The sequence below is a fragment of the Acomys minous genome (genome assembly GCF_964271855.1).
Source record: "Acomys minous genome assembly, chromosome: 8".
Lineage (NCBI taxonomy): Eukaryota > Metazoa > Chordata > Mammalia > Rodentia > Muridae > Acomys > Acomys minous.
In genome coordinates this window covers 77,518,225-77,534,494 of record NC_140489.1, presented here as the reverse complement: position 1 = coordinate 77,534,494, position 16,270 = coordinate 77,518,225, and positions in this window count along the sequence as shown.

The following is a 16,270-nucleotide window of genomic DNA, read 5'->3' as shown; positions in this document are numbered from 1 at the left end:
GAGGAAAGTCATTCATTAATTGTTGTCCCAGGGTAGTCAGACGCCTAAAAACATCCATCCAGTGTACGAGTTGTTCTGGAAGACTGTAAAAGGAGAGGCTACCGTAAGTAACAGGTTGTTTGCTTACCCAGCTCTCACAGCTCTCCCTAAGCTTTCTCTGTACACAGGCCTGCCCTCCTCAGCCGTGGATGTGAGATGGTGAGGCCATTTTCTTACACCAGCCTTAGGGTCTGGAAGTAAATTAACTTGAACATGTGATGTAGACTAAGCCAATAGGCATTCTCCATGTCCATGGGGCTGCTGGCTACCATGTCTCCTCCTGGCAGAGGAAGACAACATTTAGAAAAAAAGAAGGCGGCCCATAGAGGACAGGAAACAGTGGTGGGCAGATAGAAGAAGTCAGTGGAGACAGGGAAAAGGGGTAATTTCCTGGCGCATTGACTCTAGCTCTTCCTCACAGCAGCGTTGGTCCCAATAAACACAGACACTTCATTCCCTTTAGCTGTGCCTCTTCCACTTGGATGGAATCAGGTGTTAATCCAGTTGGCCTTTCTACCTCCAAACTCCCTTCCCTTTCATTATAAGCAGAAACATACTTCTAAAAAGTCTTCCTTAGAACTACTTTCTGGATTTCTCTCTCCTGCAAATATTGATGGTACAACTTCCTCCTTTGCAGAGGCTGTAGTCAGAGAAACAAAGTATGCCCATGCATTTCTAGATTTTCCAAGCACTGAAATAGGATGTAATCTGAGAATAAACCTCTAAAGCCTGGGTTGGTTTTGGAGGTTACAGTGAGATTGTGCTGGACAACTGAGTTCTTCATGCTGCGGGTGAGCTGACCTTCAGCGCCAATGCTGCTTGCGCTGAATCTCACTAGACTGTGGACTCAGCTCAGCTCCTTTGTGGAGGATCCGTTTTCAGAAAAACAGAGGCAGTTCAGGCCTTTCTGTTTCAAGCAGCAGGGAGTTGAAATGATGCAATAGTGGTAAAATTCATTATCTCTTGGGGAGCGCTTCCCAGGAGTCACATGCTCCTCAGAGACTGTAGCCGTTTCTTGGACTCCTCAGGGTTCACAGCAATCAGGGCCTTCTCTTACCCAACACACCAGAGCTCTCAGGATTTGTCACTTAAATATCCGGGAGTTGGCAAAACGTTTTCTTCTAAGAGGGCTTGCTTTATTTTTCAGAACCAGTGGACTTTATTTAAAGATGTTAGGGCTCACATGCTCTTCAGTAAATCACAACCAACTTTTATCAAGTTGTTTTATAAGAACATTTCAACATCCATTGGATGTTATCAGAGTATCTTTGTTCATATGCGAGTTCCTTTTTGACATTAGTCAACCTAAGGCTTGGCATCAAAGCCAGCTGGAGGGTGAAGACATGTGAACCTGGCAGAGAGGAGCGAAGCTCACAGGACATGGTCACTGCAGAGCCAAGGCTTGCGGGCAGACAAAGCTGGGAACTGAGCCTGGATTCCAACATGGCTGCTGGGAGACAATGCATTTTCCTTGCCTACGTCTTCTTACCTAATGTTGGGGAGAACAAGGCAATTTGAAAAGGAAGCAGGCTTATTAAAGTACATTTACAAAGATGGGATGCAAATGAATGAACACGAAGGCTATGATTCATGCAGCCCATCTTCTTCCTTGACAGTAACAGACTTAATACTGAAATAAAGTAAGTTCTGTTTCTGCCAAGCACACCCCAAGTTACAGACAGTCCTGTTTCCCAAACACTTTTTTTACTGTACACTTCTATAATTGCACATTTTATGGCTCAGCTGGGCAAACATAGGATCTTGAATCAGAACTGCATATATTAGAGGCGTGATCTGTATGTTTCTAGTTTTCTTTACTGAAATGGATGAGCAGGAACTGAGGAGAGCTCGTGGGGGGATTGTCTGAGTCCTAACTCAGTTAACTCCCCACAACCATGAAAACTGGAAAACAAACATGTAGTTAACACTTATTTAACACCTGGATATCTAAAACACAACTTAGAACAAGTTAATGATTTAACTTCTACCGGATGTTGTATGTAGGTACCATACTCAGTCTTTTAGACATAGCCTCTTGCTGCCAACTGACTAGACACTGGCAAAGCAGCCTTCCTGCATGAATGACCATGGGACTCAGCAGAATACAGCTGATTTCTGCACAGTCCATTTAGGCTTTAGGAACATAGCTTCCTTTTCCAGTGTAGTCTCAATCTTTTTCATCCTGTGCCGGTTGATAAAGCTTTAGCATAGCTACAGATAGCATCCTTCCTTGTAGGAAACTCCTCCTGGAACTTGGCCCCAAACACCTAGTTTTCATACCATCCAGGGAAGAAGAATACCTCCACAACCCTCTCACTTTCTCAGCCTCTTCCCTTTTCTAAACCCTTCTATGCCTGTGATCAGAACGAACGGGGAAGCTCAGAAGTATCACATCTCCGAAGATGGCATCAGAGACGAGCTAAAGATCTCTCTCCCCAGGAGGCCCCAGGCATCAGCAGTGTGGCAAGTCCCAGGCTGATGCCAGTGTCCAGTCTAGGCTGAAACTGTCCTTCCTTCTTGCTGACACTGACTGTTGGAACCCTACATGTGCTGCCTCTTCAGTGATGGCAGATGGTGATAATGTCTCCTCTAAATATTACTGCTTCTCTTTGCAGCTGTAGAGCCTAGATACCCACTCCAGGAAGCCTTCTGCTCAATATCCTGCTAAACAAGGATGAAACAGCATGCTTCAGCAAGGAATGTGAAGAAGGCCTCTTGCCTTCCTCAGCTTTGACCATAAAGTGAAGCGGCACCAGTGTTTGTTCTGAAGATGGGCTGGCTGCACAGATGTGTGCCATCAGCTTGCTCTCTCTCCCCTCATTTCCAGGGCAAATAAAAGCAGAAGGCTCCATGTGGCTGGTGTCTGTTCTTCTCGCTCCCTCTTTGTGGAAGAGATGCATGTTGCCGAGGCCTCTTTGTTGTGGTTTAACTCATAGCGGTTTGGTTGTAGTGGTTTGTAAAATGAGTGTAGCTGAGAGAAATTTTCCATCTGTGAAAATGAGGAACACCACTCTGAACTCTGAGGGGCAAAGGAAGAATTTTGTTACAAAGATAGCAAGTTGCCTCAGAAACCAGGCGATGAAAACCCGAATAGGCTGTTTTACTCGGTGGTGGGAAGAACTTAGAATGTGGACTATGGAACCTCCATTCTGGCTTTGATGCAGCTGGCAACTGCTTTAGGGTGGCCAGCAAGCCGGGGTTAATAACTGGATATAGAAGAGAGCCAGTCCTGGCTTTGCTGTTGACAGAGCAAGTCTTTTCTCTGTGCCCCAGTTTCCTCGTGTTTAAGGTGGAGGGCACAGTGGTAGCTACGGCAGGATTTTTTTTTCCAAGACAGGGTTTCTCTGTGTAGCCTTGGTTGTCCTGGATTCGCTTTGTAGACTAGGCTGGCCTCAGACTCACAGAGATCTGCCTACCTTTGCCTCCCAAGTGCTGGGATTAAAGGTGTGTGCCACCACACCTAGCAGGGAGGATTTTTGATGAAGATTAAATTTGTAAGTATTCTAAATGATCTATAAGCTTCTAAATAATCATTAATTGGACATTTCCTATCTCTGTCCTCCTTGAATTCTTCATCATCATGTGCCAATCTGTAACTTTCCAAGTCCTTCCCTTCAATACAGTGATTCTCCATAAGTAGGCATTTTTCTTTACTTTCTTATTTTAATACAATTAGCATTCAAATAGATAGAAACGATAGAGTAATATATTTTCATCAATTGATGACACGCCAGAATTTTATGTTAAAATAGTTCAACCATGATTAAATAACAGCTCACTGTTCAGAGTCCTTCTTGGGAGTGACAGAAACAGCTCATTGTCCCTGATATGAAATGACTTTAGAAAACTGGACCCTGAGGAGAAGCCACCAGTAACCTCTGCAGTGTAGTCCCAAACTCATGATTCCTGGACTTCATGTCCTGGATCCCACTCTGTCCACCACCTGGAATTATTTTTGGCTCCATCGGGCTGCAGAATGCAGAGCTGTCCTTCAAAAGACACCCACATTAAGTAGAATCTCTCTCCTGTAGCGTTTGCTGTGTTGCACTGAGAAGCACTGCCCTCTGTGGACCTCCCTGGCTTACACTGTAGTCTGTGCCACTCAAAGCTACACTGTGTAGTTCATTGTACCACAGACTTGAGCAGAAGAGCTTTATTTGTTTATACATTTAAAATGACTTTTTAAAATATAAATAGTTTTCAGGTCATGCCCAAACCAGGGAAAGTACAGAGCAGTCCTATGATAACATTTATGCATGAACCCCAACACTGTTAAACAGATTCCCCCTAAATCTTGGTGTTAGGCATGTTAAAGCTGTGAGCTTGTACTGATGTGTCATTATCTCCCAGTCACATGGGACTCGGGGTTCCCTCTCCTGTAGTATACTGTAAGGGTTGGGATCTGAATTTGCTTTGCAGTCGAAGCCGGCCTTGAACTCTTCATCATCCTGCCTCTTTCTTCCAAGAGCTGGGAGTTCAGACACATGGCATTATACTCAGCATAGCCTTTTTACTTTAAAACAAGCAAATTAGTGACTTTATGCCACATAGATGCCCTTTATGCAGTGTGCTGCTTCTGGTTTATCACAATGTATTCCAAAGCTGTACAAGTTATCTTCATAGAAATTCTTCAGTAAAGCCATCTCAAATAGCTTTTAAATAGACTTTAATAGTCTTTGTAACTCTCCTGGCATGTCAGAATACCCCAAATAATGCATAGCATAAATATATATCAATATATGCACATTTCAATAATTTACAAATGTGTATGACTCTAGAAAGAGCAAACACTTCTCATTATCTATAACAATGTATAGAACCATGTGGAAGCAAGGAGAAAATTCCATGTGAAGATGACTTCCTGAAATCAATTGTCCAAGCAGTTTGTTCTGTTCTTGGCTGTGAAGAACCATTTACCTGCATAGGAGAAATGTCATTTTTCCCTCTTTGACATATATGGTTCTTTAAGATTCTGTATCTTGGAGTGCATCTACGTACTTCTCATTAGAGACCATTTTTATAGGACTAATGGATTTAAGGGCTAGCAATATTATTTTGATCTTTTACACTGTTTTTATTGTTTGCTATTAGACCTAGGCATGTGGACTTCCTTGGTTTGCCCAGTTGTGTGTCTGATATGACCACTGCAGGCTGGGACAGAGTACAGGGTTAGTGTAAGCAGGACGGGCCTGTTTTGGTCGGTTTTGGTATGGGTGACATGAAGTCAAGTGGGCACAGTGGGCTGGGCTGGGGCAATGGGTGTGAGTTGCAGTCTCTAATATTTTACTTCTCTTGTCCATTTGATGTTCTATGTGTGGGTGATACTAGCCTGACTAGACTAGGGTACTGAATGCAAGTCCAATTCTTCCTTCAACATCACAGAAAAAAAAAAAAGACAGGAGTTTCCCAGTAATATGTAGTAAGAAACTGAGAGATTTTGTTGGCTTAAATTTTGCTTGTTTTTGACAGAGTGTTGAAGGCTGGCCTTGAACTTGCGATCCTCCTGAATTACCCTACTGCGTACTGGAGTTATAAATGTGTACCACTGTGCCTTACTTGGCTCAACTTGGGAGAGTGGTTTTGATATCATGTATGAGACTTTAAGTGTAGGGCGAGCCGGCGAGGATTCAACAACAACAAAAATATACTGCATTAAATTCAACTAATTTCTTTCAGCTTGGAGTGTAATGGTAGAAAAATATTAGGCAGTGTATTAGTTAAAGTTTCTGTGGCTAAGATGAAACATCAAAACAAAACAAAAAAACCAAAATCAAAACCATATCCCCATCACGGTTTATCCTCCAAGGAAGTCAGGACAGTAGCTCAAACAGGGCAGGAACCTGGAGCCCGAGGCAGGAAATGATGCTGAAGCCGTGGGGGTGGGGGTTGCTGCTTACTGACTTGCTTCCCAGGGCATGCTCAGCCTGCTTTTTTTTTTAAAAATAGAACCCAGGACCACCAGTTCAAGGGTGGCCTCACTCACCATGGGCTGGACCCTCCCCCATCAATCACTAATTAAGAAAATGCCCTACAGCTGGATCTTGTGGAGGCATTTCTTAATTGAGGTTTCTTCCTTTTCAGTGACTCTAGCTTGTGTCAAGTTGACAAAACTAACAGCACAGGTAGAAGTAGTTTTCTACTTGTAAGCCATTTTTTTTCATTTTGAAAGGATACTTTAAATTATATGGGTAAAAGAAATAATGAGGCATTTTACAAGTGACATACATATCCGTTTTATAGATGATGATAAGAATCAAAAAAATGACTGAAAGGAAACCAAGTGTGCTTATGGCACTTATTTCTGAAACTCTAATGAGCTGTCTGGCTCCATGACAACACACGGTCCTGGAAGTTCTACTGAGAGCTCTGTTTTGAAAACGTGGGAACAGAGTTATTGGACTAAGTAACTTACCCAGACTCTCCCAGGTTATGTAGCTGTGATAGTATTTTTGGCCACATTAGGAGTCCAGAGGGGAAACTTTCTAACTCTTACATAATTTAGCAGAGTAGCACTCAACCCCCGCCCTCCTTGGAGTCACTGGGCTGCTTTAAAGCTCTGGACGCATCATTCCCACACTATACCAACTCTACTGCTATCCGAACCTAAACATTATGGATTTAAAGACCAAAAGAATAATAAGTTGAGGTGCTTTTGTCATGCAGCCTCTGAATATGAATGTTTTTATCATGTGCACCCGAGGATATGATTAACTGAGTTGATGAATCAAATTGGTCCACAGCCCAGGGCTTCTCAGTTTGCTTGTGTGCTCTTTCATGACTTGGAAGCAAACACAGACATGTTCCTTGTGTCTTATTTGAAGTGTTACCAGGTGGCATCATCTTTTATGGTTATTCCTTCTTTTTTCGGATGAGTCATGCTTAGGAATACACTTATTTCATGTTGCAACCCAGTCCTTTGCATAATTGGCCCAAGGCTTGCTTTATCTGTGGTGGCTGTGGGCAGAGTCAAAGCATTTAGAACAATGCGAGTCATTTAGAAAAACCAACCACGGTTTCTGCCGATGCTTTGGGGAGTATTTTAAAGTCAGTTTTTGCTTTGTTCGTTGCCTTAGGCTTGTTCCTTAGATAAATCCTTTAAAAACTACTTATGGACCAAAGGTGAGAGGTGGGGGGATGGGGAGAGGGGAGAAGAAGACTTGACACTCGACTTTTTGCCTCATACTGATTTAAATTGTGAAAATGACTTTTCACATTCTTAGTCTATTATTTTCTGGCCTATTTAATTTAACGCGAACTGAAAAAGTTTTCCAGTAGAATTCAACTTAACCTCTTGAACTGAGAATGTATTTAACTACAGGTGCATCTGTGCCCATGTGCACACAGATAGCATACTAAGTCTTACAGCTGGGTAATAGAGGAAAGGACACAGACAAATTCTGGTAGATATAGTCTGACTTGGGATCAAGAATATAAATAGGTTTTTTTAGACAATTTATTTTCTCATTCATCACTTCTGTTCCTCCTGTTTTTTTTTTTAAACAAGAATTCGGTAGGTATACTTTGAAAACATTGTGTATTGTAATCATCTTTGCTGCTTTAAGAAATGCTGCTTCCATAAAATGGTTGGTTTGAATCCCACACTTAACTGTTTCATAGCTATCGCCTTTGGAACTATTGTTCAACTCCTCTGAAACTGAGTTCATGAGTCACAAAATTTAAGACAACACTATCTACAGCTAACCATGGAAGTAAGAATTAAAAAGATATGACTTATCTGAAACACCTACTACAAAGTGTAGTTTTTCATAGTTTGCTGGGAAATGTCCTCTTTCTTTTGTTTTCTTCAGTCAAAATACTTTCAGAAAAACTGGCAATGATTTATATACAAGTAAGGGGTTATGCCACTGTTAATGTCTCCTGGGGGAATTCTCCAGAAGTTTTTACAACAGGTGGTAATAATGCATGCATGTCTGTACATGGCAGTTCAGGTGGATGGCTTCTCTTTATAGTGACGGTGGCATCTCAGGGAGGGAAGGTGGAGGCTTCTCTGTGTGCGTTTTCCTGCTGAGCGATCAGAAAACTCCAATATTTCCTCCTTTCACCTTCAGTGCTGTTTGTGAGGGTGAGTCCAGAGTGTTCCTGCCATCACAATAAGATTTCTCAGGAAGTCAGGATGAAGACTGGAGTGAGGAGATGTGTGTTCTGAGAAGAAAGTAGGCTGGGCATTTTTGAGAATTATTAGAAAGAAAGAACAATTTAGGGAACCAAAAACAGACACTCTGACTACTTAGTGCCCTCAAGAAGATTCCTCAACAGAACCCATGATTATAGGTCCAACAAGACCTAGGTCTGTTATCTCTTTTTACAAAAGGTGATTTAGACAACATGATGCCATAGAATTTGCCATAGAGAAACTCAAAGCAAATATTTATTTTGCAGCGATGGGTTAGATGTGTTAAGGTAGAGAGAGTGACCTTTTCTTAGCCTTAGTGAAGTTTATTGAGCTGTTAATGGAATACATTATCTCTGATTAATAAACATTAAGGAATTGCCATTAAATTTCTGATAAATATTTAACAACACTTGTGAATCAGACAACAGAAATGGAATACAATTTAAAAAGAAGCTTCATTTTTAAAATTTGGCTTGAAGTCAATTCTAAGACATTATTCATAGTAAGGTTTGTACTGTATGACATTTTTTCCCTTGTCATCGTCTGTGTTTGAGGCTTTCAGATCCAGCACTGTGGGAAACTGAAGCACTTCAGTGGACCCTCAGGCCAGCTGCCTGCCATCTGCTCACTCACCTCTAGAAGCATAAGGCCCTGCTCTTGCAGGTTTCTTGAGCACACTGCTGTGTCATCTTGAAGCATCTTTTGGCACCAATTCTCTATGACTAGGTCTAGATCTTTAGTATCCCAGAGTTTAAGATAGTTGATCATAGGGGACCAGAATGCTGGCATATGACTTCAAACAAGAGATCAAAGTGAATTCCCAGACCACTTCCAAGTGTGTTTTGTAACTGCTGGAAAGGAACATGAAACATTCATGAGTCATTAACAGTGTCTACATCACCCAAAGAGTAAGAAACCAAAAAACAAGAAAGGAAAATGCAGTGGGGATTTGATAGTTGTCTAGTCATTAATCCATCTACTCTGATAGACCCACTCATCATGGACAACTGATCTCTAGTTTGTTTTCGGTCCCAGTGTGTAGATGTCAAATGCAGTGTTCTATCATCAAGCGTCACTACTGATGGCTCTGGCCAGTCCAAACATTGCCTAGGAGTTGTTTACCATGCTTGATTTAATACTCCTTCTGGGCCACGTTTGCTATTAATTTCTGCTTGAGAATTTCCAACAAAGCAAACATTTACACAAGGAGGGTGATTCCCTATCTGCTGTAGGCTTGGAGCAAGTAAATGCTACCAAAATAGACATAACCATATCCGGGTTCCCAAGACCTCGGTCTCATTTAGTCACTGAACGAATTGTGCCAGAAGGCAAGAAAGTGCTCCTTTCTCTGAATGCACGGTATGTCTGGTTCGCTCTCCACGATGGTTACTCACGTGATCACAACAGGGGAGCTGCCCTGTGACTCTTCTCTCCAACTCAATTTGTGAGTTAGCAGAAGAAAGATACACCTTGACAAGCAAAGGAGGAGAGGTGTCAGTGTGACTTTCCACAGGAATTACCAAGAATTTATTCCCCCAGAAGAAGTTCTCAGTCACACTGCTTGTCCATGGAAACATTTTCACTTGTTTGCCAAAGCCTTAATACTAAGAACTTTGGTTATAAAGCGATCCAGAAAATGTATTTATAAGCTTTATAAGTAATGAAAAAGAGTAGCAGTCAAACTCACTCCTCCTTTTCACAAAGGTCAGAGTTTGCTTTTTCAAATGTTTTACCCTGTGCTTAGAACAAAGAGGTCTGTCAAATTTGCTGTGCAGATTCATCAACCGCACATTAGGGCTAATCAGGCTCTAAGAAATTAGGAGTCTCTAATTCTGTACAACATGTTGTGAATTTGAGGCAGATGTATGTTAGGATTCATTTAAAAATTAAATTGAAATAGATGGAAATACATGAACAATTCTTCCAACTATCCTTAGTTTGAGGGTGCAGAATGCTATGTAGTTTGGGCATCTCTGATATAAATGCTCATCCTTGGGCTTGAGACTTGGCTACAGTGAGGACTAGGGATGGAAGCTGTTGTAAAGGGGCAAGAGAAGGAAGAGGCCTTTGCCTTGTTCAGCAGCTCTTGGTGTCCTTCAGGAGCATCCCGCTGCATTGAGCTAAGCCCGAGCTCTAACATGCTAAGGCACCACAATCTTAATCACCAAAGAAAGCTTTCTGAGCTGGAGGAGACATACTGTGCAGCATCTATAGTTATGTTACTTTGGATTCTATTTTGAAGCGGTAATTCTATAAATAGTCACTTCTATTTTTAACTAAATTATTAGTGGTCTGGACAAGATGTGTTAGTAAGTGAAAACTTCAAAGAAGTTTAATATATTATACAGTTTTCGGAAAACAAAATATCTGACATTTTAAAATGTAATAGTAAATTAACAATATGAATAGGATAGTCTTCCCTGAAACAAAGAGACTCCTTTAAATTACCAGAACATTATTTTAATACACTTAAATTTTGGGAAGATTTTAGAATTTATCTATCTTTTGCTTTTTTTGAGACAAGGTCTCATGTAGCTCAGGCTGGCCTGTAGTTTGCAACCTGGCAGAGGCTGGCCTTGAACTCCTGATCTTCCTACCTTCATCTCCCAAGTTCTGGGATTACAGGCATACACCTTCATTCCTGGCTTGAACACTTTCACTGAGAAGCATCAACCTCTCCTCTGAAATTGCTGCTTGTTTCTTAGAGGAACCTGCTTCCCTCATCTCCACCACATTTTCTCCTATCAGGTCAGTCAAGCCATTGAGTGTTGAAGCCAGTAGTAACTAAACATGGTTAGGAGCAGCCAGAGTATTGGTGAGAGTTCTAGTGTGCCAGGCCAGGCTTTCCATGACCAGCAGAACAATAATTTATTGAGTATTGTAATGTATGATGATGGTCATAAAATCAGGGATTTGATAGTGTGTCTAATGAGTTATTTGATGTTGTTAGCACAAATGTCTACCTTGTATCAGACACAAGTCAATATTATTGCTTAGTGCTCTAATTCTCACAAAGTAATGCACCTGAGATGAGATCAGTAATGGCTCCTCCTCTTTGGATAAGCCTTCCTTTCCTAGCTTCTCTCTGTCTTCACCTGCCAGAGTGCTGCTTGATTTATTATGAAGGTCATCTGCTTTACTCTACCATTACAGAGATATTGATGACTAGCCAAGAGTTCAGCCAAGAGTGAATAGCAGCAATGTGTCAGAACAAGACAGCTAGAGCGAAGCAAGCATGAAAGAGTGAGAGCCACAAAGCAGGTGAGGTACAGCATCCCTGGAATGAGAGAATGAGAAAGTATTATTTTGCAGAGAACCACCACGCAGGGACAAGAACAGGACCATTTATGTGCTGCGGCTGCGTGTGTCCCTTTTGGATACCTAAGTGTAGGCAGAAGATTAGACCTGTATTGGTGCCAAGAATCCCTCATCAATAATGTTCTTTTGCTTCACCTTGACTGAGCAAAGTGGAGACTGTAGACAGAAGGTCATCTTCACAAAGGGGAGGCATGCAGGAGTGTGTGATGCTAAACTGTCTTAACTAGGATTAATTAGGATTACTGTTGCTGTGGGGAAACTCCATGACCAAAAGCTGTTGACAAACAATGGGTTTATTTTGCTCATGTTTCCATGTCACTATTCATCATCAAAGGAAATCAAAGCAGGAACTCAAGCAGGGCAGGAACTTGGAGGCAGAAGCTGATGCAGAAACCTTGGAGGAGAGCAGCTTCTTGGGATGCTTCAAGTGGCTTTCTCAGTCTGCTTCCTTATAGAACCTGGGCCCCACCCCCAGTGGGTTGCGCCTGTCCATATCACTAATTAAGAAAATGCCTCACAGGTTTGCCTACCTACAGCCCAATTTTATGAGGACATTTTCTTTTCTTTCTTTCTTTCTTTCTTTCTTTCTTTCTTTCTTTCTTTCTCTTTTCATTTTTGTTTTTTGTTTTTCAAGACAGGGTTTCTTTGTGTAGCCCTGGCTGTCCTGGACTCACTTGTAGACCAGGCTGGCCTTGAACTCACAGAGATCCACCTGCCTCTTGCCTCCCAAGAGCTGAGATTAAAGGCATGCACCACCAGGCCCAGCTCTGAAAACATTTTTCTCAATGGAGGCTTCCACCTCTCTGGTGACTCTAGCTCGTGTCAAGTTAATGTAAACTAGCCAGGACACAAAGGACACTTCATGGCAGGTTAAGGCAGAGACCTAGCTGACAAATTGGGGCATGGCCTAGGATCCTAGAGAAGCTTCATTTAGGGAGCTGGTGGATTAGACGGTAGCGGAGGGCGCAGCCAGGAGGATCTCTGTAGATGGCTGAATTGAGAAGGGGTAGGATGCTTCAGTGTCTGGTGTGGCTTTTATGTTTCTGGGAGTTTTTGTTGAGAAGAACAATTATCTGGAAGCAGCATTAAGAAGCAAGGACAGTTACTGCCCCAGCTAGTTTGGGGACATAGAAGCTTGAGAGAGAAGACAAGAATTCTGCAATTAGACTGTGGGAATCAGTGTCCTTAGGGAATTCAGGGTTCAGGAAAAGCCATGTCAAGTGAAGGTTTTCATGAGGTCTGAGGGTACCTGTGGATTATGCTAATAACAGATGGTGACTACCAGAGAATGAAGAATAGAAAACTAGACCCAAGCTGATGGATGTCTTAGTTTACTTTCTTGAATACTATCTGACAGAAGCAATGTAAAGAAGAAAGGGTTTATTCTGGTTTACAGTTCAAGCCACAGGCACTATCCATCATGGAAGAAAAGCCAAATTGGTAAGAACTCGAAGCAGGTGACCTTACATCATGCCTAGTGAGGAAGCAGAGGATGAAGAATGCACATTGTGGCTCAGAGCCCTTTCTCTACATACAGTCCAGGATTCCAGCCAACAGAAAGTGCCACCCACAGTTTACGAATTTACCAGCTGAAGGACATCCAATTTAATTCCATCCTTACAGTTTATGGATAAGTCACTACAGATAGTGGCTTGAAAGCCTTGAAAGCATTAATTTCATTTTTCTGTTGGTCAAAAGGAAGAGAGTTCTGTAATGTATGGTCAGTACATATTTACTCATGCTTTCCCAAGTGGCCACATCGATTTGCATTTAAGACTGTGCATAAATAGTTGCACACATTAACTTGCTAATGATGGAATAACTGTATTTCCACTTTCAACTTCCCCTTTTATGGTGTTTGTAGTTTTCTGGATCCAATTTGCCAAGTATCTTGAGCAATTGTGTCTATATGTTAAGAGTGAAGGGTCTGAGATGGTTTTTTATTCCTTCACCTGGGTTAGTAGTCACGATAGCTCTGGCCTTATAAACCAAGTCAGTGTGTGTTCCTTGCTGCTATAGGTTTCTGAAGCTTTTTGCCTATAATTCACATTATCTCAAGCACTAGATAGACTCTGCCAGTATATCTATCTGGTCCTGGATTTTTCTTTGTAAAGTTTTAGCCACAAATCTATTTTCTTTAAAAAGCTTGTAGCTATACAATGTGTGTGAAGAATAATCTTATATTTGAATTCTATACCACTGTATCTAGAACTTATTTTGCATCTATATACAAAATTCTATATCAGTGAATTAAAAATATCTTGTGAGTGACAACTGAGGCATTAAGTTGAGGAGTAGATTCACTAATCTACTTTTTGTTCTATCTTCACTGTACATTTCTATATTCCCCCTTCTTTCTCTTAAACCACGTTCTCCAAACAGGATGTCAATGTCCAGTATGATGCAAGGAATGCATCCTGTCAGGTCTGATCCAATGTCAGTGCCTGGTTCTTTTGTTCTGAAAGCATATAATTTCTTAAAAGCATTATACAGTCCTAAAATTATAAGTGTATAAAAGATGTGCATGATGTATGGAACAATTAAGGCTGAATTTCTGCTCTTTGTATGTGCAGGATAAGAAGACATCTGTAAACCTTCATTCATGCCATATGAAGAATGGCATCTAATAGTACTTCATAGGGGTTCTGTAGTCAACAAGAATCATTGTCTTTGCCTAGACATTCATGTTTCAGCCAGTCTCAGAGCTAGTCCCATATGGTGGGATTAGCAATATAAGTTACCTGCTTGCTCTGCAGTTTAAATTCTTCCCATCCTGATTGTAGCCCCCTCCCTCATTCCTGATCCCTCATCCCGTCTCCCTCCCCCCCTTAGTACTCAGACAGGGGAGCCCTCTTCCCCTAATATCTGACCTCAGCCTATCAAGTCTCATCTGTATTAGCTGTAATCTCCTGGCCGTCTTGCCAGGGGGAAGTGATCTAAGTTCGGTGGCCAGAGTGCATACCTGAAGTAGTCCCTACTCTCCACACATGGGATCCACAAGGAGACTGTGCTACTATACCCAACAGTGGGTCTAGGTCCACATCATACATGGTCCTTGGTTGATCTTTCTAACTCTGTTTTGTAGTGTAGTTATCTTGTATTATATGGCTAATGTTCAATTATGAGTGAGTTTATACCATGCGTGCCTTTCTGGGTCTGGGTTACCACACTCAGGATGATCTTTTCTAGTTCCACCCATTTCAAGATTTTCTTGTTTTTAATAGCTGAATAATATTCAATTATGTAGATGTACCACATTTTCTTTATCCATTCTTTGGTTGAGGGACATCTATGTTGTTTCCAGATTCTGGCTATTACAAATAAAGCTGATATGAACACTGTTGAGCAAATGTCCTTGTTGTATGGTGGAGCATAGTTTGGGTATATTCTCAAGAATGGGATGGTTGGGTTCTGAGGTAGAGTTATTCCCAATTTCCTGAGAAAGGACCAGAATATATATATATATATTCTAATATGAATTATTGTACCCATACCCGTATAACTCAATTATAATACAAGGTTTACTTCCAGTGCTTTGAAAGTTCCATCAAACTGTTTAGGAGAAATAAGTTATACAAATTAAATGTTAGTAGATTAAATCATGGTCATGTCATTGCTAGTCTACTTTTATCACAAGAATATACATCTTAGGTACATCAGATAGATATGACTCTCTAGAAAGACAAGGTCTTCAAAAACCCCAGAGACATGCAGAATATTGCACTTAAAAATGTTTTTATTACTGTAAAGATTCATTGACAATGAGGCAGGTTAACTCCTGGCAACACTCAGCCTACCTCAAAGAAGATGATGAGCAACAAAGAACCTCATTATGGAGATGGCTTCAAGTGTGACAGACTAACCACTTGGAAAAAGGTCCTCATTTCTACCACAGACAGAATTCTGCCTAAAACGGGGGCAAGCTTGGATGCAGGCAGAATTGACAGCCAAACTCTGCCAAGAAAGGGTAAGCAAGTCCTCAATAGTTCCTGCCTCACAAATATATCGGTCAGATATATTGGGCCAGAAGGCTGAAGAAGATGCTTCAACATTATAGAGAGTTTTGACTGACTATTCAGGTAGAAAATTATCTCTGTCATCTTTTCATTTGGAAAGCTACTATCCTACATTCCCAGCATACTCAGATAATCAAGTTTACTCTTTTTCAAGTCTCTGAGAGTTGAAGATCAGGTAATTTTAGTTTTACAATGAAACTTAAATGCTTAGGGGTTAAGATATTTTTAGGTCTAGATAGGTGTTCTAAGTTGATAATGACAATATGTGATGGAGATTGATTTACATTCAGAAATTTAAATGCACCAAGATAGGAAAGATGTCTTCTTCAAGTCTATGAAATACAAATAACCAAAATACTAAGAATGTAAAGTTTATGTAATTCCTGATAGTGTCACAGTTCTTATTGCCATAGGTAATCTATTGTATATATGTGTAATAATATAAATGTATATGTACAAAAATAAAATAATCTAAAAAATAGCTTGTAGCTACTTAACAAGATACATTTCCTCCTGACTAAGTGTTGGTAGTGCTCCTTTAAGAAATTTGTCTGCTGTCTTTGAGTTGTTGAGTTCCTGGCATTTATAATTATATTTTCTTTTTTCTTCCCCATTCCCCTTTCTGCCTCACCTCTTTTTCCCTTATGGTTTACATGCTTGTTCTTCTTACTGATCCCTTACACACAGCTTTGGTATTGCTGATTAGTGCTTTTTTTTTTTTTCAGTTTTATGCAGTCTTTCCTTCCCTTACTGTTTCCTTCTT